Source organism: Balaenoptera borealis (assembly GCF_965194805.1).
Source record: "Balaenoptera borealis genome assembly, chromosome: 7".
Lineage (NCBI taxonomy): Eukaryota > Metazoa > Chordata > Mammalia > Artiodactyla > Balaenopteridae > Balaenoptera > Balaenoptera borealis.
Window position 1 is genome coordinate 10,907,875 of NC_138864.1, and position 25,156 is coordinate 10,933,030.

Consider the following 25,156-nt stretch of genomic DNA (forward strand, 5'->3'; position numbering starts at 1 on the left):
GTAAAAAAAAAAAAAAAAAAAGACAATTGAGCCCATGATCACAGCAAACTTAACCTTTCATCTTGACAGTTTTGACAGCCTTGTAAGTAATGGGCTCAAAAATCAAATCCAAGACCTGTACTAGAGTCTAAATACATTTGTATCCCAAAGTGCTATGGCCCTAGATTAAGTGGCAACATGAAGTAACTCTTCTAAATTTCAGCCTAGGTTTGTACTACTGGGTGGTCTGGGGGGGGGACCTCAAACCTTGAATTTGGTGGAGATAATTCTAAACTGATAATACTTCCAGATGCTTAACAGAAGCAAATGCAGATCCTCTGTGGAGGACAGTGTGGTCATCTAAGGCCTCAAGTTAGTTAATTTTTTAAGCATGATAACTGGTACCATGGTGAGAAGTAGCAAAACCAAAAGATAATCAAAACAGACTTTAAGCACTGGAATTACAAAAAATGAATTATCAGGAGCAGAGGTCCAGAAGGAAGTAGAAATCTCTCTATTGCTTAAGGCCTTGCCCTTTTGGAAGAAATACTATTTTTCAAAATTATAAGATCCTTGTTCACCAGTGTTTTTATTCCTCCTCCTTAAAAATATGCAGAGTTTATAAAAATTGGTAAGGAAAAGGCCCAATGGAAAAAGCAGGTGAAGGATATGAATAACAATTTACATCAGAGGAAATCCAATGACTAAAGACAGTTTGAAAAGATTCCCAGCCTCACTGGTGATCACGGAAAATGAAATTGAAAACAACAAAGGGATATTCTTTTTCATTTAGCCAATAACCATAATACTTCAGAGCAGGGCCTCAGATGCTCTTGATGGGAGTGTGGATTGCTCCATTCTTTGGGAAGAAAAGCCTGGAAATAGATATTAAGATGAAAAATACACATGTTCTTTGAAATTTCATTTTGGGGGATATATCTTGTGGAAATAAAGCATACACAAACACACAAACACATATTTTCCACAGGCATGTTTCTAGGGGCATAAATATATACACAATTAATTAACAACTGAAAGCTACTTGAATGCCAATCAATAGAATGTTTGTACCTCTTTACTATGGATTATTTATTATGCAGTTATTAAAAAGATGAATTATATTTGTTATGGTAACCTGTGATCAGTGATCTTTGATATTACTATTTTAATTGTTTTGCGGTGCCGCAAACCACTCCCATATAAGACGGTGAACTTAATCAATGAATGTTGTGTGTGTTCTGACTGCTCGACTTATCAGCTGTACCGTCATCTCTGTCCCTCTCCTCAGGCCTCTCTATTCCCTGAGGCAAAACAATATTGAAATTGGCCAATTAATAACCTACAATGGCCTCTAAGCGTTCAAGTGAAAGAAAGAGTTGAATGTCTCTCACTTTAAGTCAAAAGCTAGAAATGATTACTCTTAGTGAGGAAGGCATGTCAAAATCCAAGATAGGCTGAAAGCGAGGCCTCTTGCACCAAACAGTTAGCCAAGTTGTGAATGCAAAGAATACTTTCTTTTTTCTTCTTTTTAAAAATAATTGTTTAATATGCAACTAATATGTGATTACTATAGAAAAATTAGAAAATAAGTAAAACAAATCATCTAATTCTTTTGCATGAAAATAATGTTAACCTTTTTAATAATGTTTCCAGATTTTTTCTATATAAACCTATGTACTTCTTAAAGCAGCTTATTGAGAGACATTTCTCACACCATGCAATTAATCCATTAATGTGTACAATTCAGTGGCTTTTTAGTATATTCACAAGATTATGAAAATCACCACATCCTAGTTTAGAACATTTTCATGACTCCAAAAAAGAAACCCCAATTAGCAACCCCAATGATCCCCCATTTACTCATAACCACCACCCTCAGTCCTGGACAACCACTAATCTACTTTCTATCTCTCTCTATTTACCTATTCTGGCCATTTCATATAAATGGAATTATACAATATATGGTCTTTTGTGACTGGATTAATTCATTTAGCATGTTTTCAAGCTTCATCCATGTTGTAGCATGTGTCATACTTTTTTTAAATTGCCAAATAATATTCCATTTTGTGGATATACCACAACTATATACTTTTTTTTTTTTTTTTTTTTTTTAAAGTTAACTCACACTTATTTCGAAGAGCGGATTTTTTTTTTTTTTTAATTATTTATTTATTTATTTATTTTTGGCTGTGTTGGGTCTTCGGTTCGTGCGAGGGCTTTCTCTAGTTACGGCAAGCGGGGGCCACTCCTCATCGCGGTGCGGGGACCGCTCTTCATCGCGGTGCGCAGGCCTTTCACTATCGCGGCCCCTCCCGTTGCGGGGCACAGGCTCCAGACGCGCAGGCTCAGTAGTTGTGGCTCACGGGCCCAGCTGCTCCGCGGCATGTGAGATCCTCCCAGACCAGGGCTCGAACCCGTGTCCCCTGCATTAGCAGGCAGATTCTCAACCACTGCGCCACCAGGGAAGCCCACAACTATATACTTTTAACAAAAACTGTATCATACAAAATGACTACTAGTAGATGTAAGATTTCTTTTAGAGGTGATGAAAATGTTCTATAATTGGTTGATGTCATGGTTATTCAATTCTAAATGTACTGAAAACCATTGACTTGTACACTTTAAATATGTGAATTGCATGATAGATGAGTTATATCCCAATAAATCTGTTATTAAAAAGTATACCATATTTGCTCTTTAGAAACCACTTTTTAATGATGTTATTAACATTCTCCCACATAACTAAGTAGGTTTCAAAGTATAGTTTTTAATGGCCATATAATGATTTTTATTTTACTTAACAAATCCCCTAGTTTTATTTTTTAATTAATTATTAATTATTTTTCATGTTTTATCATTTTATTAGGAATAATTCCAAATGGGGTATGGAGAAAACTTATTCATTGAGTTTGATGAGTTTTCCAAAAACTCTTAATGAAGACATGTTCACCAATATACAGTAAAACATCAGCAGAACTGTCATATACTGAGCAAAGAGTCTGGCTGATACCCAAAGCAACATGCAACATAAAAAAGATACAATATAAAGGAAGACAATCTGCTGAGTATTAAAAATCATCTCAATATGAACTCTTTGCAGCTAGCACAGCACTAATTAGCTATCAAATCCAAACCACACCAAGGTAAGCTTGGCTGATGGAAGCCAGGAGTCAATAACGGGAGGGAAATATAAGCTCCTCAGTGCAAAAGATCTGAATAGTGTTTTGCAGCATTTCCCTGGCTGGTACAAGCAGTATTAAAAAATCCTTTTGGCAAGGGGGAAAAATAAACACAAATGGAATGCTACATTTTTTAAATCAGCAGACTGTCCCAGGAATGATAAAGCTATCAGTAAAGTAGCAAGGGGATAACTTTAAAACATTATTTGCTGTGGGCTCAGAAAAACATTCAAAATGGATTGATTTAAAGGTGTCACATTAGCTATGTCTAAGTGTTTAGGTTTAAGGGAAGTAAAATTAAAAGAGGACACTTTTTATTTCCCAAGTTCAGGAGAATCTCTTTAAAACCAAGCATATTGCTAAATGGCAACATTATACTTGGTAAACAATAACTGGCAACAAAATAAGTTTAAACGCTGTAATATTCTGCCCAAACCAGTCCCAGATACTGTTTAATAACCAAGATGCAAACTAATTTTGTTGTAACAAGCCTAGACCAGTTCTATCAAATGTGTCCTTGGTTAACTATCTAGTTTCATTTAACGTTTTGAAAGCTCATTTGACAGCCAGTCAAGTCCCTCATGCAGACTGGTTCCTTGTGTAGCACAAGTGGCTTGAACATACCATGTTCTGTTACGAAGAGACTGAAGACCTAATTTACCCGTCATTTCCCTAATGGCCGTAGCGTTTGGCAAATCCTGTTTGTTTGCAAAAAGCAGCAACGCTGCATCTCGCAACTCATCCTCCTGAAGCATTTTCTGCAGCTCTTCTGCTCCTTCCTGAATCCTTTCACGATCAGTGCTATCTACCACAAAAATAAGACCCTGGGTATTTTGGAAGTAATGCCTCCAGAGAGGCCTAATTTTATCTTGACCATCAACATCCCATACTGTGAAACAAATGTTCTTATATTCTACTGTTTCCACATTAAAACCAGTGGTAGGAACGGTGGTGACTATCTCTCCTAACTTCAGTTTATACAGAGTGGTCATCTTGCCAGCAGCATCCAATCCAGCCATCAAAATACACATCTGCTTCCTGCCAAAGAGATGGGAGAAGAGGGAGAAGAAGGTGAGGCCCATGGTGGTAGTGGCACGTGCGATGGGCAGGAGCAGAAGGGGTTTAGGGCGTCCCTGGGCCTTCTTTCATGCTCCTGGCAAACTCAGGGAGGAAAGAGGAGCTGAGGGTGGCAAGCACAGCCCGCTAACCGGTGTGTAGGCTGGAGCTGCCCTCCGGGACAGGAATTAGCAGTGTGATGACCTGCTTGACGACTGGCGGGTCAGCTCTGGCTCTGGTGTTAAATCTTCAGCTGTGCCATGTCACATGGCAGCCACGGTGACTCCGGCAGCGGCCCGGCCCCTCCAACGTGGAAAGAATCGTGTCACCGCCAACCCTCCCCCTCCCCCTCCCCTAGTTTTAAAAAGTTAGGTTGTTTCCAGTGATTTTGCAATTATACAAAATACCTTGATGAACCTCTTGGTACATAAATCTATTTGCCCATATCTGATCATTTCATGAAACAAAAAAGCTTTTGAACTCTTTTTCTGGCACTCCAGTTATGTTTCTGTTGCTAAAAATTCTTTCAGCTTTGTTGCCATACATGGTAGTTTTCTCTCTGAACTCTAAATTTCTGTTTGAGCCTTATAATGATTTTATTAAAGATTCCTTTTATCCTTAAAAAATATTTAATAGGCTTAGTATCGGACATGAACAAGTAAAGCTTCCTAGGCTAAGACTCAGTTTCTTTACAGTTTTTTCTTGTAGTTGATTTCTAATATTATAGCATTGTGGTCAGAAAAAGATGATTGATATGATTTCAATTTTCTTAAATTTACCGAAGCTCACTTTGTGGCCCAGCATGTGATCAATCCTGGAGAATATTCCATGTGCACTTGAGAAGAATGTGTATTCTGCTGCTTTTGGATGGAATGCTCTATAAATATCAATTTAGTCCATCTGGTGTAATGTGTCATTTAAGGCCTGTGTTTCCATATTGATTTTCTGTCTGGATCATCTGTCCATTGATGAAAGTAGGGTGTTAGAGTCCTCCACTATTATATATATTGTTACTGTTGATTTCTCCTTTTATGGTTGTTAGTATTTGCCTTATAAATTGAGGTGCTCCTATGTTGGGTGCATATATATTTCCAATTGTTATATCTTCTTGGATTGATTTCTTGATCATTATGTAGTGTCCTTTTCATCTCTTGTAACAGTCTTTATTTTAAAGTCTATTTTGTCTGATATGAGTATTGCTACTCCAGCTTTCTTTTGATTTCCATTGGCATGGAATACATTTTCCACCCCCTCACTTTCAGTCTGTATGTGTCCCTTGATCTAAAGTGGGTCTCTTATAAACAGCATATGTACGGGTCTTGTTTTTGTATCCATTCAGCCAGTCTATGTCTTTTGGTTGGAGCATTTAATCCATTTACGTTTAAGGTAATTATCAATATGTATGTTCTTATTGCCATTTTGTTAATTGTTTTGGATTTGTTTTTGTGTTTTTTCTTCTCTTCCTCTTTCATTCTCTTCTCTTGTGATTCGATGACTAACTTTAGTGTTGTGTTTGGATTGCTTTTTCTTTTTTGTGTGCGTATCTATTGTAGATTTTCAGTTTGCTGTTCCCATGAGGTTTTGATATAGACGTCTGTATATAAACAACAATATAGATTGTTTTAAGTTGCTAGTCTTTTCATTTCAAATGCATTTCCGATATCCTGCATTTGTGCTCTCTTCTTCTCACAATTGCTGATTTTGATGTCATATTTGTGTGCAGATGATTTCCTACCTTTACTGTATGTTTGCCTTTACCAGTGAGCTTTTCATTCATAATTTTCTTGTTTCTAGTTGTGGCCTTTTCCTTTCCACCTAGAGAAGTTCCTTTAGCACTTGTTGCAAAGCTGGATGGTGGTGCTGAATTCTCTTAGCTTTTGCTTGTCTGTAAAGCTTTTGATTTCTATGTTGAATCTGAATGACAGCCCTGCTGGGCAGAGTATTCTTGGTTGTAGGTTCTTCCCTTTCATCAGTTTAAGTATATTGTGCCACTCCCTTCTGGCCTGCAGAGTTTCTGCTGAGAAATCACCTGACAACCTTATGGGAGTTCCCTTGTATATTGTTTGGTGCTTTTCCCTTGTTGCTTTTAATATTTTTTCTTTGCCTTTAATTTTTGTCAGTTTGATTACTATCTGTCTCAGTGTGTTCCTCCTTGGGTTTATCCTGGCTGGGACTCTCTGCACTTCCTGGACTTGGGTGACTGTTTCCTTTCCCATGTTAGGGAAGTTTTCAGCTATTATCTGTTCAAATATTTTCTCAGGCCCTTTCTCTCTCTCTTCTCCTTCTGGGACCCCTATAATGCAAATGTTGGTGCATTTCATGTTTTCCCAGAGGTCTCTTAGACTGTTCTCATTTCTTTTCATTCTTCTCTCTTTATTCTGTTCTGCGGCAGTGATTTCCACCATGCTGCCTTCCGTGTCACTTATCTGTTCTTCTGCCTCTGTTATTCTGCTATTGATTCCTTCTAGTGTATTACTCATTTCAGTTATTGTATTGTTCATCTCTGTTTGTTTTTTCTTTAGTTCTTCTAGGTTTTTGTTAAACATTTGTTATGTCTTCTTGATCTGTGCCTTCATTCTTTTTCTGAGATCTTGGATCATCTTTACTATCATTACTCTGAATTTTTTTCAGGTAAGTTGCCTATCTCCACTTCACTTAGTTGTTCTTTTGGGGTTTTATCTTGTTCCTTTATCTGGGACATATTCCTCTGTCATCTCATTTTGTTTCATTTTTGTGATTGTGGATTTGTTCCGCAGGCTGCAGTGTTTTAGTTCTTCAAGCTTCTGCTGTCTGCCCCCTGGTGGATGAGGCTGTCTAAGAGGCTTATGCAGGCTTCCTGGTGGGAGGGACTGGTAGCTCCCCACTGGTGGATGGAGCTGGGTCTGGTCCCTCTGGTGGGCAGGGTCGTGTCTGGGTGTGTGTTCATTATCAGGCAGCTGTGTACTCAGGAAGACTTTAGGCAGCCTGTTTGCTGATGCGTGGGGCTGTGTTCTCACCCTGTTGGTAGTTTGGCTTGAGGCATCCCAGCCCTGGAGGCTTCAGGCTGTTGGGTGGGACCAGGTCTTGGTGAGAAAATGGCACCCTCCTAGAGGGCCCACACCAATGAGTACTCCCCAGAACTACTGCTCCTAGTGGCCTTGTCCCCACAGTGAGCCACAGCTGGCCCCCCCACCTCTGCAGGAGACCCTCCAACACTAGCAAGTAGGTCTGGCCCAGTCTCTTATGATGTCACTGCTGTTTTCCCTGGGTCCTGGCACACATGAGACCCTGTGTGCACACTCCAAGAGTGGAGTTTCTGTTCCCCCCAGTCCTGTGGAATTCCTGCAGTCAAACCCCACTCACCTTCAAAGCCAGACTCTCTGGGGGCTCCCCCTCCCATTGCCAGACCCCCAGGCTGGAGAGCCTGAAGTGGGGCTCAGAACTTTCACCCCTACAGGAGAACTTCTGTGGTATAATTATTTTCCTGTTTGTGGGTCGCCCACCTAGTGTGTATGGGGTTTGATTTTATTGCAGTCTTGCTCCTCCTACTGTTTAGTGGCTTCTTCTTTTTTAAAAAATTTATTTATTTATTTGTTTATTTGGCTGTACTGAGTCTTAGTTGCGGCACACGGGATCTTTGTTTCTGCGTGAGGGATCTTTAGTTGCAGCATGTGGGATCTTTTAGTTGTGGCATGCAGGATCTCTTACTTGTGGCATGAAGGATCTAGTTCCCTAACCAGGGATCAAACCTGAGCCCCCTGCACTGGGAGCACAGAGTCTTTTTTTTTTTTTAACATCTTTATTGGAGTATAATCGCTTTACAATGGTGTGTTAGTTTCTGCTTTGTAACGAAGTGAATCAGCCATACATATACATATATCCCCATATCTCCTCCCTCTTGTGTCTCCCTCCCACCCTCCCTATCCCACCCCTCTAGGTGGTCACAAAGCACTGAGCTGATCTCCCTGTGCTATATGGCTGCTTCCCACTAGCTATCGATTTTACATTTGGTAGTGTATATATGTCCATGCCACTCTCTCACTTCGTCCCAGCTTACGCTTCCCCCTCCTCATGTCCTCAACTGCTGACCCACCAGGGAAGTCCCTGTGACTTCTTTGTTTTTGGATGTAGGGTATCTTTTCTGGTAGGCTGCAGTGTTTTTGTTTGTTTGTTTTTTGTTTGTTTTGTCGATTGTTGTTCAGCAGTCAGCTGTGATTTTGATGTTTCCATAAGAAGAAGTGAGCTCATGTCCTTCTACTCTGCCATCTTGTCTCCTCCTCCTCCTCCAAGAGATACTTTCTTGAAGGAAATTAAAAGTGCTACTCCAGTGAACACACGAATGAAACAGCCTGATTGCTGATATGGAGATGGTTTTAGTGGTCTGGATAGAAGATCAAATCAGCCACTACATTTCCTTAAGCCAACCAGAGCAAGCCAAACCAGAGCAAGGTCCTAACTCTCTTAAATTCTATGAAGGCTGAGAGAGGTGAGGAAGCTGCAGAAGAAAAAGTTGAAACTAGCAGAGGTTGGTTCATGAGATTTAAGAGAATAAGCCATCTTCATAACTTCAAAGAGCAAGGTAAGGCAGCAAGTGCTGATGCAGAAGCTGCAGCATCTTATCCAGAAAATCTAGCTAAGATATTAATGAAGGTGGCTACACTAAATAACGAGTGAATCAGTGTAGATGAAACTGCCTTATATTGGAAGAAGTTGCCATCTAGGACTTTTAAGCTAGAGAGGAGAAGTCAATTCCTGGCTTCAAAGCTTCAAAGGACAGGCTGATGTTCTTGTTGGGGGCTAATGCAGCTGGTGACTTTAGGTTGAACCCAATGCTTATTTACCATTCTGAAAATCCTAGGGCCTTTAAGAATTTTGCTAAATCAACTTTGCCTATGCTCTATAAACAAAACAACAAAGCCTGCACGACAGCACGTCTATTGACAACATGGTATACTGAATATCTTAAGCCCACTGTTGAGAACTACAGCTCAGAAAAAATGATTTCTTTCAAAATACTGCTTCTCATTGACAATGTACCTGGTCACCCAAGAGCTCTAGTGGAGATGTATAATGAGATTCATATTGTTTTCATGCCTGCTAACACAATATCCATCCTGCAGCCCATGGATCAAGGAGTCATTTTGACTTTCGAGTCTTATTAAGAAGTACATTTCATAAGGCTATAGCTGCCATAGAAATTCCTCTGATAGATATGGGTAAAGTAAATTGCAAACCTTCTGGAAAGGATTCACCATTCTAGATGCCATTAAGAACATTTGTGATTCATGGGAAGAGCTCAAAATATCAACATTAACAGGGGTTTGGAAGAACTTGATTCTAACCTTCATGATGAGTTTGAAGGGTTAAAGACTTTAGTGGAGGAAGTAACTGCAGATGTGTTATAAACAGCAAGAGAACTAGAATTAGAACTGGAGCCTGAAGATGTGACTGAATTGTTGCAATCTCATGATAAAACTTTAACAGATGAGGAGTTGCTTCTTATGAATGAGCAAAGAAAATGCTTCTTTGAGGTAGGGTCTATTTGTGGTGAAGACTCTGAAGATTGTTGTAATGACAACAAAAGATTTAGAATGTTGCATAAACTTAGTTGATAAAGCAGCAGCAGGGTTTGAGAGGAATGATTCCAATTTTGAAAAAAGTTCTACTGTGGATAAAGTGCTCTCAAACAGCATTGCACGCTACAGAGAAATTGTTCATGAAAGGAAGAGTCAATCGATGCGGCAGACTTCACTGTTGTCTTATTTTAACAAATGGCCACGGCCACCCCAGCCTTCAGCATCCACCACCCTGATCAGTCAGCAGCCACCAACACCAAGGCAAGACCCGCCACCAGCAAAAAGATTATGACTTGTTGAAGGCTCAGATGATGGTTAGCATTTTTTAGTAATAAAGTATGTTTTGCTTTTAGAATTGACATCTTTGCTGTATTTTTAAAATTAATTAATTAATTTATTTATTTTTGGCTGCATTGGGTCTTCGTTGCAGCACACGGGCTTTCTCTAGTTGCAGTGAGCAGGGGCTGCTCTTCGTTGCAGTGCACGGGCTTCTTATTGCGGTGGCTTCTCGTTGCAGAGCATGGGCTCTAGGCGCATGGGCTTCAGTAGTTGTGGCACATGGGCTTCAGTAGTTGTGGCTTGGGGGCTCTACAGAGTGGGCTTCAATAGTTGTGGCACACGGGCTTAGTTGCTCCACGGCATGTGGGATCTTCCTGGACCGGGGATAGAACCCGTGTCCCGTGCATTGGCAGGTGGATTCTTAACCACTGCTCCACCAGGGAAGTCCCTAAAGCATGTTTTAATATAGGTATGGACATTGTTTTTTAAAAAAACATAATGCTACTGCACACTTGATAGACTATGGTATAGTAAACATAACTTTTATATGCACTGGGAAGCTAAAAAATTTGTGTGACTCACTTTATTGCAATATTCACTTTATTGCTGTGGTCTGGAACCAAGCCTGCTATATCTCTGAGGTATGCCCGTGAATCAAATGTTCAGATGGGAGTGACTTGTGGTAATTGACATAGTAGCTTGATTGAACCAAAACCCTCCCACAGATAATAATTACAAAATATAGGGAAAATTCAAAAAAATTATTTGAAGGCCCTGGAGACAAACAAAAGCAAGTAGAAGTTGGAGGGAAGTCTACCCTTGAACAGCCCAGGGCAGGGTTTACATTACCCTGGCTCTTTGCCTGTAGGGAAGCTGAAAGCTGAAGTGTCAATGGACAGAAGTCCAGAAATCATGGAGAAATCCTGGGGTAGGGCCATGCTGAGGGAGTGAATCCCCAAACTGTATATAAACTCCTCCCAGATTCTCACTGGATAGCTGAGACCTGGGGCCTAGGCTGCATCGAGCCCATTGCGTGGAGGACATTCTGGAGGTAGCACCTAGCCTTCCTATGGACCTCAGTAACTGTTGGCTTCTTGTCTTTTTGGCTCAAGAAATCTGCTTTCATTTATATGAAAATGATTCAATTTATACAGAATTCTAGGAAATGCAAAATAAACTATAGTGATAGCAGGTTAATGCTTGAAGAAGATGGGGGAGAGGGAAGAGGGAAGGATTACTAGGGACATGAGGAAACTTTGGAGGTGATATGTTCATTATCTTGATTGTGGTGATTTTGTGTGTTTATGCATATATCAAAACATGAAATTACATACTTTATGTGCAGTTTATTTATTGTATGTCAGTTATACTTCAATAAAGCTATAGTTTTATAAAAACGTACAGGGAGTTGAAAGCAAATGGATGGGAAAGATATATCATGCAAACTCTAAACATATGAAGGCTGGAATATCCACACGTCAGTATTTCCAGAATTAAAGCAGAGCATTTAATAGTGGAAAAAGGATTAATTTGTCAGGAAGCTATAACAATGATAAATGTCTATGCTCCTAACAATTGAACTTCAAAATATATAAAGCAAAAACTGACAGAAATGAAAGGAAAAATGGGCATATCCACAACAAGAGTTGAAGATTTTAACTCCCCTCTTTCAGTAAATGATAGAACAGCTAGGCAAAAAGTCAGGTACAATACAAGACTTGAATGCCAATGACTTTGACTTAATTGACATTTATAGAACACTTCACCCAATAACTGCAGAATACACATCTTTTCAAGTGCACAGGAAACATTCACTGAGATAGACCACTCTGTGGTCTGAATGTTTGTATCCCTCACATATTCATATGTTGAAGCCCAATATAATGGTGATGGGACTTGGAGCCTTTTGAAGGTGCTTAAGTCATAATGGTGGAACCCTCATGAATGAGATTAGTGCTCTTATAAGGAGATACCCCAGAGAGCTTCCTAGCCCCTTCCATCATGTGAGGACACAGTGAGAAGGCACTGGCTGTGAACCAGGAAGAGGGCCTTCACCAGAATGGGGCCTTGCTGAAGACTTGATCTTGGACTTTGCAGCCTCTAGTGCTGTGAGAAATAAATATCTGTTTATAAGGTACCCAGCTGATGGTATTTTGTTATAGCAGTCTGAACAGACTAAGACAGACTCTGGTCTGGGCCATCAAACAATAAAATTCAAAAGTCTGAGTTCTCACAGACTGTGTTTTTTTACCATTATAAAGTTAAACTTGAAAAGCCCAAATATTTGGAAGTTAACACAGTTCTAAATAATGCACAAGGAAAAATCAAAACTCAAAATTATTTTTAACTGACCAGTAATAAAAACACAATATTTCAAAGTTTGTGGGATGTAGCTAAAGTTAAGGTAGATTATTACATTGAGATAATATTTAATCATCCCTGAATGCTTAGGAAAAACCTGCTTGGTCATGATGTGTTATTCTTTTAGAATAGATTGCTAGATTTCACTTAGGATTTTTGCATTTAAGCTCACAAGTCTGGTATCCGGTTTTCACTGTTTGTACTATTTTTGTCTGATTTTGAAATTAAAGGTTACACTATCATCAAAGAATAGTTTGGAAGATTTCCATCATTTTTTCTCCTCTGTTCTCATTCTCTGATCATAATGTAAGAGAATGGTCTCACAATAAAATGATATAGTAAAAGCTCTTCCATAAAATGCTGAACTGGTATCATTTTCAGGGTTAAAATATTTTCAAATTATTCCATACTTGTTGGTCTATTCAGGTTTTCGCTTTTTGTGAGACAATTTTATTAACTTACCTTAAAATAATCCATTGTTTTTTATATGCATTGAGATAAAATTTAAGACAGCAGTTTATAATTTTTAAAAATTTCTTCCAATGTAGTTAGGTGCTTACAAGTTGTAACTTTTATCAATACTATATATTCCTCTTTGTCCCTCTTAATGCTTCTCACCTTAAATAACATATCTATTTTTTTGTTGTTGTTGTTAGCATTTGTCTGGCTTATATTTTCCTATCCATTTATTTTCAGATTATTATGGTAATTCTTTTGAACTCTATTTCTTAAAACAGGGTATCAATAGATTTTTACATTCTTTTATTTAATTCAATACATTATATTTTCCGTAATAATTTCTTTTTGATGCAAACTTTATTTAAAAGTGAGTTTCTTAAATACATGCACCCCAGTGTTCATAGCAGCACTATTTATAAAAGCCAAGACATGGAAGCAACCTAAATTTCCATTGACAGATGAATGGATAAAGAAGATGTGGTACATATACACAATGGAATATTACTCAGCCACAAGAAAGAATGAAATAATGCCATTTGCAGCAACATGGATGGACTTAGAGATTATCATAGTAAGTGAAGTAAGAGAGAGAAAAACAAATATCATGTGATATCACTTATATGTGGAATTTAAAATATGATACAAATAAACTTATTTACAAAACAGAAACAGACTTACAGACATAGAAAACAAACATGGTTACCAACAGGAAAAGTGGGGTGGTGGGGGGAGGGAATTAGGAGTTTGGGATTAGGAGATACAAACTACTATATATAAAATAGATAAACAACAAGGTCCTACTGTATAGCACAGGGAACTATATTCAATATCTTGTGGTGAATTATAATGGAAAAGACTATGAAAAAGAATATATATCTGAATCACTTTTGTGTACACTAGAAACTAACTTCAAAAAAAAAAACCCCTCAATTAAAAGAAGTGAGTTTCTTAATTTCTAAACATAGAAATATTATTAAGTTGTCTTATTAATTTCTAATTTAATTACATTGTGGTCAGAGATGTGGTCCATATTGTTTTAATCCGAAACATTTTGAGAATGACTTTATAGACATATATATGGTTAATTTAAAAAATTGATATAAAATTCACATACTGTAAAATTCAACACTTAAAAGTATACGATTCCATTGTTTTTAGTATACTTACAAGATTATGCAAACATAACCTCTAGTAATTCCAGAACATTTTCATCAGCCCCAAAAGAAACCACAGACCCACTAGAAGTCACTGTCAACCCTCCCACCAGCCCTTTGCAACTGATCTATTTCCTGTCTCTATGGATTTGCCTATTCTGGATATTTCATATAAATGTGTCATAAAATATGTGGCCTTTTGTCTCTAGTTTCTTTTACTTATCATAATGTTGTTTTTTGTTTTTATTTATTTATTTATGGCTGTGTTGGGTCTTCGTTTCTGTGCGAGGGCTTTCTCTAGTTGTGGCAAGCGGGGGCCCCTCTTCATCGCGGTGCGTGGGCCTCTCACTGTTGCGGCCTCTCTTGTTGCGGAGCACAGGCTCCAGACGCGCAGGCTCAGTAATTGTGGCTCATGGGCCCAGCCGCTCCGCGGCACGTGGGATCTTCCCAGACCAGGGCTCGAACCCGTGTCCCCTGCATTGGCAGGCAGACTCTCAACCACTGCGCCACCAGGGAAGCCCTATCATAATGTTTTTAAGGTTCATCCATTTTGTAGCATGTATGAGTACTCAATTCCTTTTTATGGCCAAATTTATATATATATATATATATATATATATATATATATATATATAGTTTATCAGTGATGGAAATTTGTTTTTTTCCCACTTTTTGGCTATTATGAATAATGGTACTACGGACATTAGTCTATAAGTTTTGGTGGGGATTTATGATTTTATTTCTTTTGAGTAGAAATTTATTTCTCTAAAAGTAGAATTGCTAGGTCCTATGGCAACTCTGTGTTTAATTTTTTGAGGAACTGTCAAACTGTTTCCCAAGTGGCTGCACTATTTTACATTCCCACAAGCAGTGTATGAGGGTTCTGATTTCTCCATACCCTCACCAACACTTATTGTTCTTTGTCTGTTGGGGAAACAGTGCTGTTGGGGAAACCCAAGATGGAAAGCAGAGTATGACAAATGAATCTAACTGTATTATAAATGTATGACATTCCACACTTGAAAAAGGTAGAAAAGAGCTAACCGATAGAACTTTGAACAACAGTGTTCTGACTGAATATTGTAAGGCTACTAATAAAAAGAACTGTATAATACATAAACACTGACTTGGGTTGTTAAATTTATTTCTCACATCCTGTAACCCACAGGAAATGGGTTAGCAATTCTGAAATTACTTTACATATATGACAAATAGGTAAATATATATATATTATGATAACAAGAGTCATGTTTCTTACTGTCAGAGAAAGAAGTTACAGATACACAAAGGAAAAATTCTATGCTGTTGTAGTGGATTAGATTCTTTTTTTTTTTTTTTTAATTTTTAGCTGTGCTGGCTCTTTGCTTCATTGCCGCGCACACCCTCTTTGTTATGATGCTTGGGCTTCTCTAGTTGCGGTGTGTGGGCCCCAGAGTGCGCAGGCTCTCTAGCTGTGGTGTGCCGGCTTCTCTAGTTGAGGCCCATGGGCTCCAGAGCATGCGGGCTCAGTAGCTGCGGCGTGAGGGCTTAGCTGTCCCACGGCATGTGGGATCTTAGTACCCCGACCAGGGATCAAACCTGCGTCCTCTGCATTGGAAAGCAGATTCTTAACCACTGGACCACCAGAGAAGTCCCTGGATTAGATTCTAAGGTATTAGTTTGAACTTTTTTTAATATGCATTTTTAATGTGGTAAAAATACATAACATAAAAGTTCTTATTTTAATAATTTATAAGTATACAGTACAGTGGAAATAGTACATTCACATTGTTGTGCAAGCATCACCAGTATTAATTTCCAGAACTTTTTCATAATCCCAAACTGAAACTCTGCACCTATTAAACAATACCCACCCCATTCTCCCTCCCCCAGCCCCTGATAATCTCTGTTCTACTTCATTTCTTTATGTTTTTAAACTCTTCAAGCTTCCTCATATAAGTGGATGCATACAATATTTGTATTTTTTTGTTTGGCTTATTTCACTTAGCATAATGTCTTCAAGGTATATCTACACTGTAGCATGTATCAGAATTTCATTCTTTTTTAAAGACTGTATATACCACATTTTGTTTATCCATTCATCCACTGATGGACACTTGGGTTGTTTCCACCTTTTGGCTATTGTGAACAATGCTTCTATGAAGACTGATTACAGGCAATTGCTTGAGTTCATCTTTTCAGTTTTTTTAGTTATATACCCAGAAGGAAAATGGCTAGATCAAATGTTAAGTATATGTTTAATATTTTGAGGACAGCCATACTTTTTCCACAATGACTGCACCATTTTATACTTCCACTATAAATGCACAGAAGTTCCAATTTCTCCACATCCTTGCCAACACTTCTTGTTTTCAGCTGAAAAAATATATATCTGTACAGATAGATTTTTAAATACAGATGTGTGTATATATGACTTAATATTCACACATTTCCTTGTTCTGCCAGCTGAGAGGACCTAGAAGCAGTGACACACCAATGGTGATGAGAGAAAAAAAATGGGAGCACATAGAAGGACACAGGAGCCAACCTGAAAGAGCTCCCATTGTCACAGCTGGAAAAATTTGAGCAACATTTCTGTGGTATTCTCCAGAATTTGTAACCTCGGTCTACTTACAAGATAACATCAGGCAAACCCAAATTGAAGGACATTCTTCGAAATACCTGACCTGTACTCTTCAAAAATGTCAAGGTCATGAAGGGCAAGGAAAGACTGAGGAACTGTCACAGATTAGAAGAAAGTAAGGAAATATGACAACTAAATGCAAAGTGGAATCCTGGATTGAATTTTGGAAGAAAAAAAGAACATTAGTGGGAAAATTGGTAAAGTCTGAGTAAGGTCTGTAGTTTAGTTAGTGTGGTATTGCAACAATGTTAATTTCTTAATATTGACAATTGTATTATGGTTATACAGATGTTGACATTAGGGGATGCTGGGTGAAGAACATAGCAAATTATGCAATCATTGCAAATTTTCTGTACGTTGAAAATGTTCCTTAAGCCAAGTTTTGTGAAAATGTTTTATGTGCTTAACTGATTTATTGTGTTTCTCAAGTACTGAATGTGTTAAAATCTTCCACCATGATGGTAGATTAGTCTATTACTCTTCATAATTGTATCAGTGTTTACTTTATATAGTTAATGCTATATTACTAGGCACATGCAAATTTAAAATTGTGTATCTACCTGGTGAAATAATACTTTATGAAGTTTCCCTCTTTATCACTTGTAGTGATTTTTTGCCTTGAAGTCTATTTTGTCTGGTATTAGTGTAACTTTAGCAACTTTCTTTTGGTTAGAATTTCCCTAAATATCTTTTTCTAACCTTTTACTTTCAACTTCTCAGCATCCTTGTGCTTCAAAAGTGTCTCTTTAAAGCAGGTAGTACACTTTAAAAAAATCCAATCTGACAACCTTTGCCTTTTATGATTGTAATCACTAATGTTTCAATTTACAAACTATCATCTTTGTACTTTTTATTCTCCCACCTGTTTTATATGTATTTTTCCCTTTTCTTGCCCTATTTTGGATATATTTGGTATTTTTTCTCATCTTTCCCTTGTTACTTCCCTCTCCCCCATGCCCAGATTAGTCTGGAAGTTAGGGTTAGGGCTATAATACTTCTTTACTCCAAGAATTAAAATATGCTCTTTCTCTTTAACAAGAAGTAATAAATAAATAAATTTTAAAATAATAAATAAAAGTCTGGTTTGTAGCATTTGCCTATTTCTGTGATGTAAGTGCTCCCATCATGGCTGATTTCAAGCTAGCATCATTGAATGTGGAGTCAGAAAGAAATGTCCAGAAATGGCTTGTAAGTGGCGTTGAGCTGGTTGCATACCACTTACACCCTCAATAACTTAAAGGGTCTTAGAATACTTTTCTTCCACTTACTATTATGCTATTGTTGACATGTATTTTAACTCTCTGCATTAGTTTTTTACTGCTGCTGTAACAAATCACTACAAGCTTAGTGGCTTGAAACAACACAATTTATTATCTTCCAATTCTGTAGGCCGGAAGTTCAATTCAGACCTCATTGAGCTAAAATCAAGGTATTGGCAAGGCTGTATTCCTTGCTAGAGGCCCTAGGGGAGAATCTGTTTCCTTTCCTTTTTCAGCTTCTAGAGGTGGCCTGTATATCTTGGCTCAGGGCCCCTTCCTTATTCTTCAAATCCAGCAACAACAGGTCAAGTCCTTGTATCCTATCATTCTGACCTTTTCTTCTGCCTCATTTTTCTACCTTTAAGGACCCTGTGGTGGACACTGCTCTTCCCCCAGTGATCCATTTACTCTTCCCATATTAAAATCATCTGATTACCAACCTTAGTTCCATCTGCAACCTTAATTTCCCTTTGCCATGTAACATAACATATTCACAGGTTATAGGGATTAGGAAGTGGGCATCTTTGGGGGACCATTACTTTGCCTACTAATCTTGCCTTAGAATTGTTTTATTTAACCCCAAATACATTATTATTGTTGTTTTTGTTTTTAAGGCCAACGTTTGTTTAACTTTACCCACACAGTTCCTATTTTCTGTGCTCTTCACTAACTTTTGCAGCCCAGATCTTCCATCTGCCAATTTTCCTCTTCCCTAGAGTACATTCTCTTGGTGTTATGCATTTCATTCTTATCTAACCAGGTATGGATTTCTTTTTGTTAGTTCTGCTTGAGATTTGTTTAGCTCTTTGCATCTGTGAGTTGTTGTCTTTCATCAATTCTTAGTCATTATCTTTTCAGGTATTTCTTCTTCTCCATTCTCTTCCTTCCCAGCTGGGTCCACAATTACATACATGTTAAACTTTCTCCATCTTCTGTGTTTCTTAACCCTTCTTCATATTTTCCATATCTTTGACCTTTTGCTCCATTCTAGATAACCTTTTCAGTTCTATATTCCAGTTCACCAATTTCTTTTCAGTGTGTCTAATTTGCAGTTAAACCCATCCATTACACTTGTGATTTTAATTATATTTTCTTTGTTTTGATTCTCTTCCAAATCTCATTCGTCATTTTTTGTATATATATTCAAGATTATCTTTTATTTCTTTCAAAGTATTAAACATAGTTACTGTAAAATCTGTGTCTAATAATTCCATTTATTTAAAATTCTTGAAGGTCTGTTCCAGCTTTTTTTTTTTTTTTTGCATTCATGGGGCCCTGTTTCTGTTTGTGTTATTTTTGACTATCAGATGCTCATTTTTCTTGGAATTTTATTTCAGGAATTCTTTGAGGCCTGGAATAAATATGTTTTCTTCCAGAGAGGATTTGTGTTTGTGTCTTCCAGGCTCCTGGAAGGACTCCCAGTCCAGGATTACTCTAAATTTACTTCTCAATTTTCAGATTACCCAGACAGTATGAATTCAGGCTGTAAACTCATGTGAGGACCACTTATCACTTTGATATTCTCAGAGGTTATCCTCCTAAGCCAAATTGGAGACAAGTCAACTCTCCTCTGAGGTGGAGACCAGTTTACTTCTATTTCACTCCCAATACTGTGTGTATGGCCCTTTGGCGTCCCAGCTTTAGGGATGGAGGCTGTTCTTTTACAGTCCTTGCCTTGGGTGGGTCCTGAGATTTGTTTTCTCTTTCTCAAACACCTGAGCCTATGAAATTCCAAACTCACGTTCACTTGGTAAGGCAAAGATCCCCAAAGAGAAGGAGGCTGAATTTGCTCTCTAGGTTCACTTCTTTGTTTCTAACCAGAGAATTCCTAACTTTCTTACAAACTCATTGGAGAGGTTTAATATTTTTAAAATTGTCCAGAGTTTTAAAATTCTTTATAGCATTAGGGTCAAAGCAAATATATAGCCTGCATTTTCTTTTTTCTTTCTTTTTTTTTTTTTTAAACATCTTTATTGGAGTATAATTGCTTTACAATGGTGTGTTACTTTCTGCTTTATAACAAAGTGAATCAGTTATACATATACATATGTCCCCATATCTTTTCCCCCTTGCTTCTCCCTCCTTCCCACTCTCCCTATCCCACCCCTCTAGGTGGTCACAAAGCACTGAGCTGATCTCCCTGTGCTATGCGGCTGCTTCCCACTAGCTATCTATTTTACATTTGGTAGTGTAGATATGTCCATGCCACTCTCTCACTTCATCCCAGCTTACCCTTCCCCCTCCCCATGTCCTCAAGTCCATTCTCTAGTAGGTCTGCGTCTTTATTCTCGTCTTGCCCCTAGGTTCTTCATGACCATTTTTTTTTTTTTTAGATTCCATATATATGTGTTAGCATATGGTGTTTGTTCTTCTCTTTCTGACTTACTTCACTCTGTATGACAGACTCTAGGTCCATCCACCTCACTACAAATAACTCAATTTCATTTCTTTTTATTAGCCTGCATTTTCTGATGATTAAAATCCACTCTTTCAGACCTTTAATTTCAACAATATATTTAAAAGACTCTGAGATATGTAATTGATTCTCTTATAATTTTTTTGATGTGGTAACATATATATGCATAAAATGTACCATTTTTTTTTTTTAAAGAGCTCCTGACTTTTTATTTATTTATTTATTTTTTTGGCTGTGTTGGGTCTTCATTTCTATGCGAGGGCTTTCTCTAGTTGTGGCAAGCTGGGGCCACTCTTCATCGCGGTGCAAGGGCCTTTCACTGTCGCGGCCCCTCTTGTTGCAGGGCACAGGCTCCAGACGCGCAGGCTCAGTAGTTGTGGCTCACGGGCCTAGTTGCTCTGTGGCATGTGGGATCTTCCCAGACCAGGGCTCGAACCCGTGTCCCCTGCATTGGCAGGCAGATTCTCAACCACTGCGCCACCAGGGAAGCCCCAAAATGTACCATTTTAATCATTTTTAAGTGTACAATTCAGTGGCATTAACTACATTCATAATGTTGTGCAACCACAACATCACTATATCTATTTCCAAAAAAAATTTTTTTATTATCTCTAGGGACTCTGTAACAATTAAGCAATAACTCCCCATTCCCCATACCTCTGGCCCCTGGTAACCTTTAATCTACTTTCTTTCTCCATTAATTTGCCTGTTCTTGTTATCTCATCTAAGTGGAATCATACAATATTTATCCTTTTGTGTCTGCCTTACTTCACCTAGCATGTTTTCAAGCTTCATCCATGTTGTAGCATGATTCAGAATTCCATTCCTTCTTATGACTGAATAATATTCCATTTTATATTTATACCATATTTTGTTTATCCACTCAATTGTTGATGGACATTTGGGTTATTTCCACCTTTTAGCGATTGTGATTAATTGCTGCTGTGAATATTGGTGTGCATGTATCTGTTTGAGTCCCTCTTTTGAATTCTTTTGAGCATATACCCAGAAGTTGAACTGCTGGATCATATGGAATTTCTATGTTTAGCTATTTGAACAACTGCCAAACTGTCTTCCACAGTGCCTGAACCACTTTACATTCCCACCAACAGTGTCTGAGGGTCCCAATTTCTCTACATTCTCATCAGCACTTGGCGTTTTCTGTTGTTTTGACTGTAGCCATTTTAGTACATGGGGAGTGGTATCTCATTGTGGTTTTAATGTGCATTTCTTTAATGACTAATTGTGTTGAGCATATTTTCATATGCTCGTTGGCTCTAAGTATATCTGCCTTGGAGAAATGTCTAGCCAAGCCCTTTGCCCATTTTTTATTGGGTTGTTTTCTTTGTCGTTGAGTTGTAGGGTTTCCTTATGAATTTTGGATATTAATCCCTTATCAGATATGTGATTTGCAAATATCTTCTCCCAGTCTATAGGTTGCCTTTTCACTCTCTTTTGATAGTGTCCTTTGATGCACAAGAATTTTTAATTTTGATAAAGCTCAATTTATCTATTTTTTCTTTTGTTGCCTGTGCTTGCAGTGCCATATCCAAAATATTATAGCTAAATCCAATGCCCTGAAGCTTTTCCCCTATGTTTCTTCCAAGAGTTTTATTGTTTTAACTTGTATGTTTAGGTCTTAGATTCATTTGAGTAATTTTGTATATGATGTGGGGTATGGGTCCAACTTTATTCTTCAGTATGTGGATATTCAGTTTTCTCAGCACCATTTTTGAAAAGACCATCCTTTCCACATTAAATGGCCTTAGTACTTAAGTCAAAAATATATTGGGCCGGGGGGACCAAGATGGCAGAGTAGGAGGACATGGAGCTCACCTCCCCCAACAAACACATCAAAAGTACATCTACATGTGGAACAATAATCATGGAAAACTAACTGGAAACTGGTGAAAGAACTCCTATACAGCCAAAGCTGGAAGAAAGATGTCCATGTAACTGTGCAGGATGGGGAAAAAAGGCATTGGGTCAGAACCTGCACCCCTGGCAGGGATCTGTAAGGAACAGAAGTCCACACAGGTGAATTCTCACCCTGGGAAGCAGGTTGACTAAAAATATGGGCATCCCAGTTCTGGGGTCCTGCAGGGAGGAGACAAGCCCCCTTGTCTGTTGAGACAGATAGAGGGGCTGAGGAAGCCTAGACTCTACTTGTGAGCAGTGCCTGCATGTTGGCTTGATAAGAATCAGGGTGGAGAGAGCCTTGTACTGGCTGCTGCTACCTTGCCACACTTCCCAGTACAAAAGGATGAATACCCCACCCCTGCTCACTCCACACCACATTCTGGCACAAGATCAGGGCAAAGATCAGTCTAGCTATGCAGAGACAGACTGGGGCACCTGGGGTGTGATCTGGGCGGAACCACAGAGACCATTGTCAGCACATGCACTGGGGCACCAAGCCTCGCTGGGCAGACATTGTCAGTGCACACACTGGGTGATGCCATAAGAATGCACAAAGGCTAAGCACTGACTCCCAGGCAGACTGGCCCTGGGCAGGAGTACATAGTGGTTTATGTCCTAGCATGAGTGCTCCAACTCCACCCACTCCACACCACAGATTAGCACTAGATCTGGGGCAGACAGGTCCTTGGAGAAGTCTGCCACAGAGGCAGCCCAGATCTCAGATGAAGCACAGCCACCGCAATTCCTGCAGCCACAATGCCCCAACCCCCAGTCCCAGCCTACTCCACACCACAGCCCTGCACTAAATGTGAGATGAACATAACAGAGAAAGGGACGGAACCTTGGGATGCTTCTGAGTGGAACCATGGACACCTGCATGGGTGGCCCATAGGTTAGCTGTGACCACACAGGCCTCACTTACTTCAGCAATTACAAACTTTGGGGCAGGCGACACACTCGAGGGTAACAGAGCCTGATGAAACCCAACCCTCAAGGCTTCTATTTCCAACTGGGAAATGGACCCTGCCCCCAGCAGGGCAGTGACAGCCATGAAGAAAGAGAAAGAACCACCTCATATCCAGCACAGGCTCTAGACACTGAAACACCAACCACACCCTCTATCAAGGGGATAACAGCCAGCACACTCGGAGGAAAGATGTGGCTGGCATCCATACCAAAACCAGCCCTTGCACCGAAAATATTGGACACACACAGTCTACACAGGGATGCTCCCACATAAAAATTCCCCTTCAAGATCACAGTAGACAACTGTTTCTCCTAAATTCATAGAGATAAAGTTAAGTAAAATAAAAAGGCAGAGGAATTATTCCCAATTAAAAGAACAAGAGAAATCCCCTGAAAGAACAAATAATGAAATAGACCTCAGTTTACTAGAACCCAATTAAAAAGGAGGTATTAAAAATACTAAAGGAATTAAGAAAGATTATCATTAGAAATGCAGATCATTGTAACAAGAAACTAGAAACTATAAAGATGAACCAACCAAAATTAGATAATTCAGTTGCTGAGATAAATACCAATCTAGAAGCAATGAATAACATACTAAATGACACAGAAAAACGAATAAGTGATCTGGATGATAGAATAATGGAAATCACCCAGCTAGAACAGCAGACAGAAAGACAAAAGAAAAAAAAAAAAGCAATATATGAGATCTATGGGATAATACAACACATGTCAACTGACGCATAATACAGGTTCCAGAAGGAGAAGAGAAAGAAGGGAATCAAAAATGTATTTGATGAAATTATGGCTGAAAACTTCCCAAGCCTAAAAAAGAACACAGATATCCAGGGACAGGAAGCACAGAAGATCCCAAACAAGATGAACCCAAACAGACCCACACCAAGACATATCAGAATTAAAATGGCAACATTTAAAGATAAAAAGAGGATTCTAAAGGCAGCAAGAGAAAGACAAAGAGTAGGTCACAAGGGAACGCCTATAAGACTATCAGCTGATTTCGCTGCAGAAACTTTGCAGGCCAGAAGGGAGTCGAATGATAAATTCAAATTCCTGAAAGGGAAAACCCTGCAACTTTGGATACTCTACCCAACAAGATTATCATTTAGAATAGAAGAATAGATAAAGAATTCCTCAGACAAGCAAAAACTAAAAGAATTCAGCAATATTAAACCTAACCTAAAGAAATATTTAAGGGTTTTCTCCAAATAGAAAAGAAACAAGGGGTTTCCCTGGTAGCACAATGGTTAAGAATCCTCCTGCCAAGGCAGGCGACATGGGTTCGAGCCCTGTACCGGAAGATCCCACATGCCATGGAGCAACTAAGCCCATGTGCTACAACTACTAAGCCTGCCCTCTAGAGCCCGTGAGCCACAACTACTGAGCCTGTGTGCCACAACTAATGAAGCCTGCACGCTTAGAGCCCATGCTCTGCAACGAGAGGCCACCACAATGAGAAACCCATGCACTGCAACAACAGAAAGCCCGCGCGCAGCAACGAAGACCCAACACAGCCAAAAATAAATAAATAAATAGATAAGTAAATAAATTTATTAAAAAAAGAAAGAAAAGAAACAAGAATAGAGGAAAGGGGAAATCACAATAGGTAAGGCAAACATATGAAAGGATTTAGGATTGCTTAAAAAACAATTTAAAAATCTGTAAAAGTGATGATAACTGATAAATTAACAGCAAAAGAATAAACATGAAGTTGTAAAATAGGACATAAAAATCACAAAATGTGGCAGAGGGGTGTATAAAAAGGTACATCTTTTAGAATGTGTTTGAAGTTGAACAACTATCAGTTTAAAGCAAATATATATAGTATGGGTCAACATACTTGAACTCCATGGTAACCACAAATCAAAAACAGACAATATATTCACAAAAAACAAAAAGAAAGGAACTCAAGTATACTACAAAAGAAAATCA

The 25,156-nt window shown here is 38.6% G+C and overlaps 1 protein-coding gene and 1 pseudogene across 4 annotated transcripts in view; one reads left to right on the plus strand and one right to left on the minus strand.

Annotated features, from left to right (window-relative positions):
* The window catches only part of LOC309632291 (up-regulator of cell proliferation), a 99,115-nt gene that overhangs the window by 28,842 nt on the left and 45,117 nt on the right, over positions 1–25,156 (plus strand). The window contains exon 1 of one of the 3 annotated variants that reach the window (XM_082399631.1): positions 4,211–4,229. The exons of the other annotated variants lie outside the window; for them this stretch is intronic. The gene's annotated coding sequence lies outside the window, so the exon portion shown is untranslated. Of the gene's footprint in view, positions 1–4,210; positions 4,230–25,156 lie in introns of those variants that run through there. 3 annotated transcript variants of the gene reach the window in all.
* LOC309632300 (ADP-ribosylation factor 4 pseudogene) lies at positions 2,857–4,240 on the minus strand (annotated as a pseudogene). The gene has a single exon. The product of its transcript is annotated as an ADP-ribosylation factor 4 pseudogene (transcript).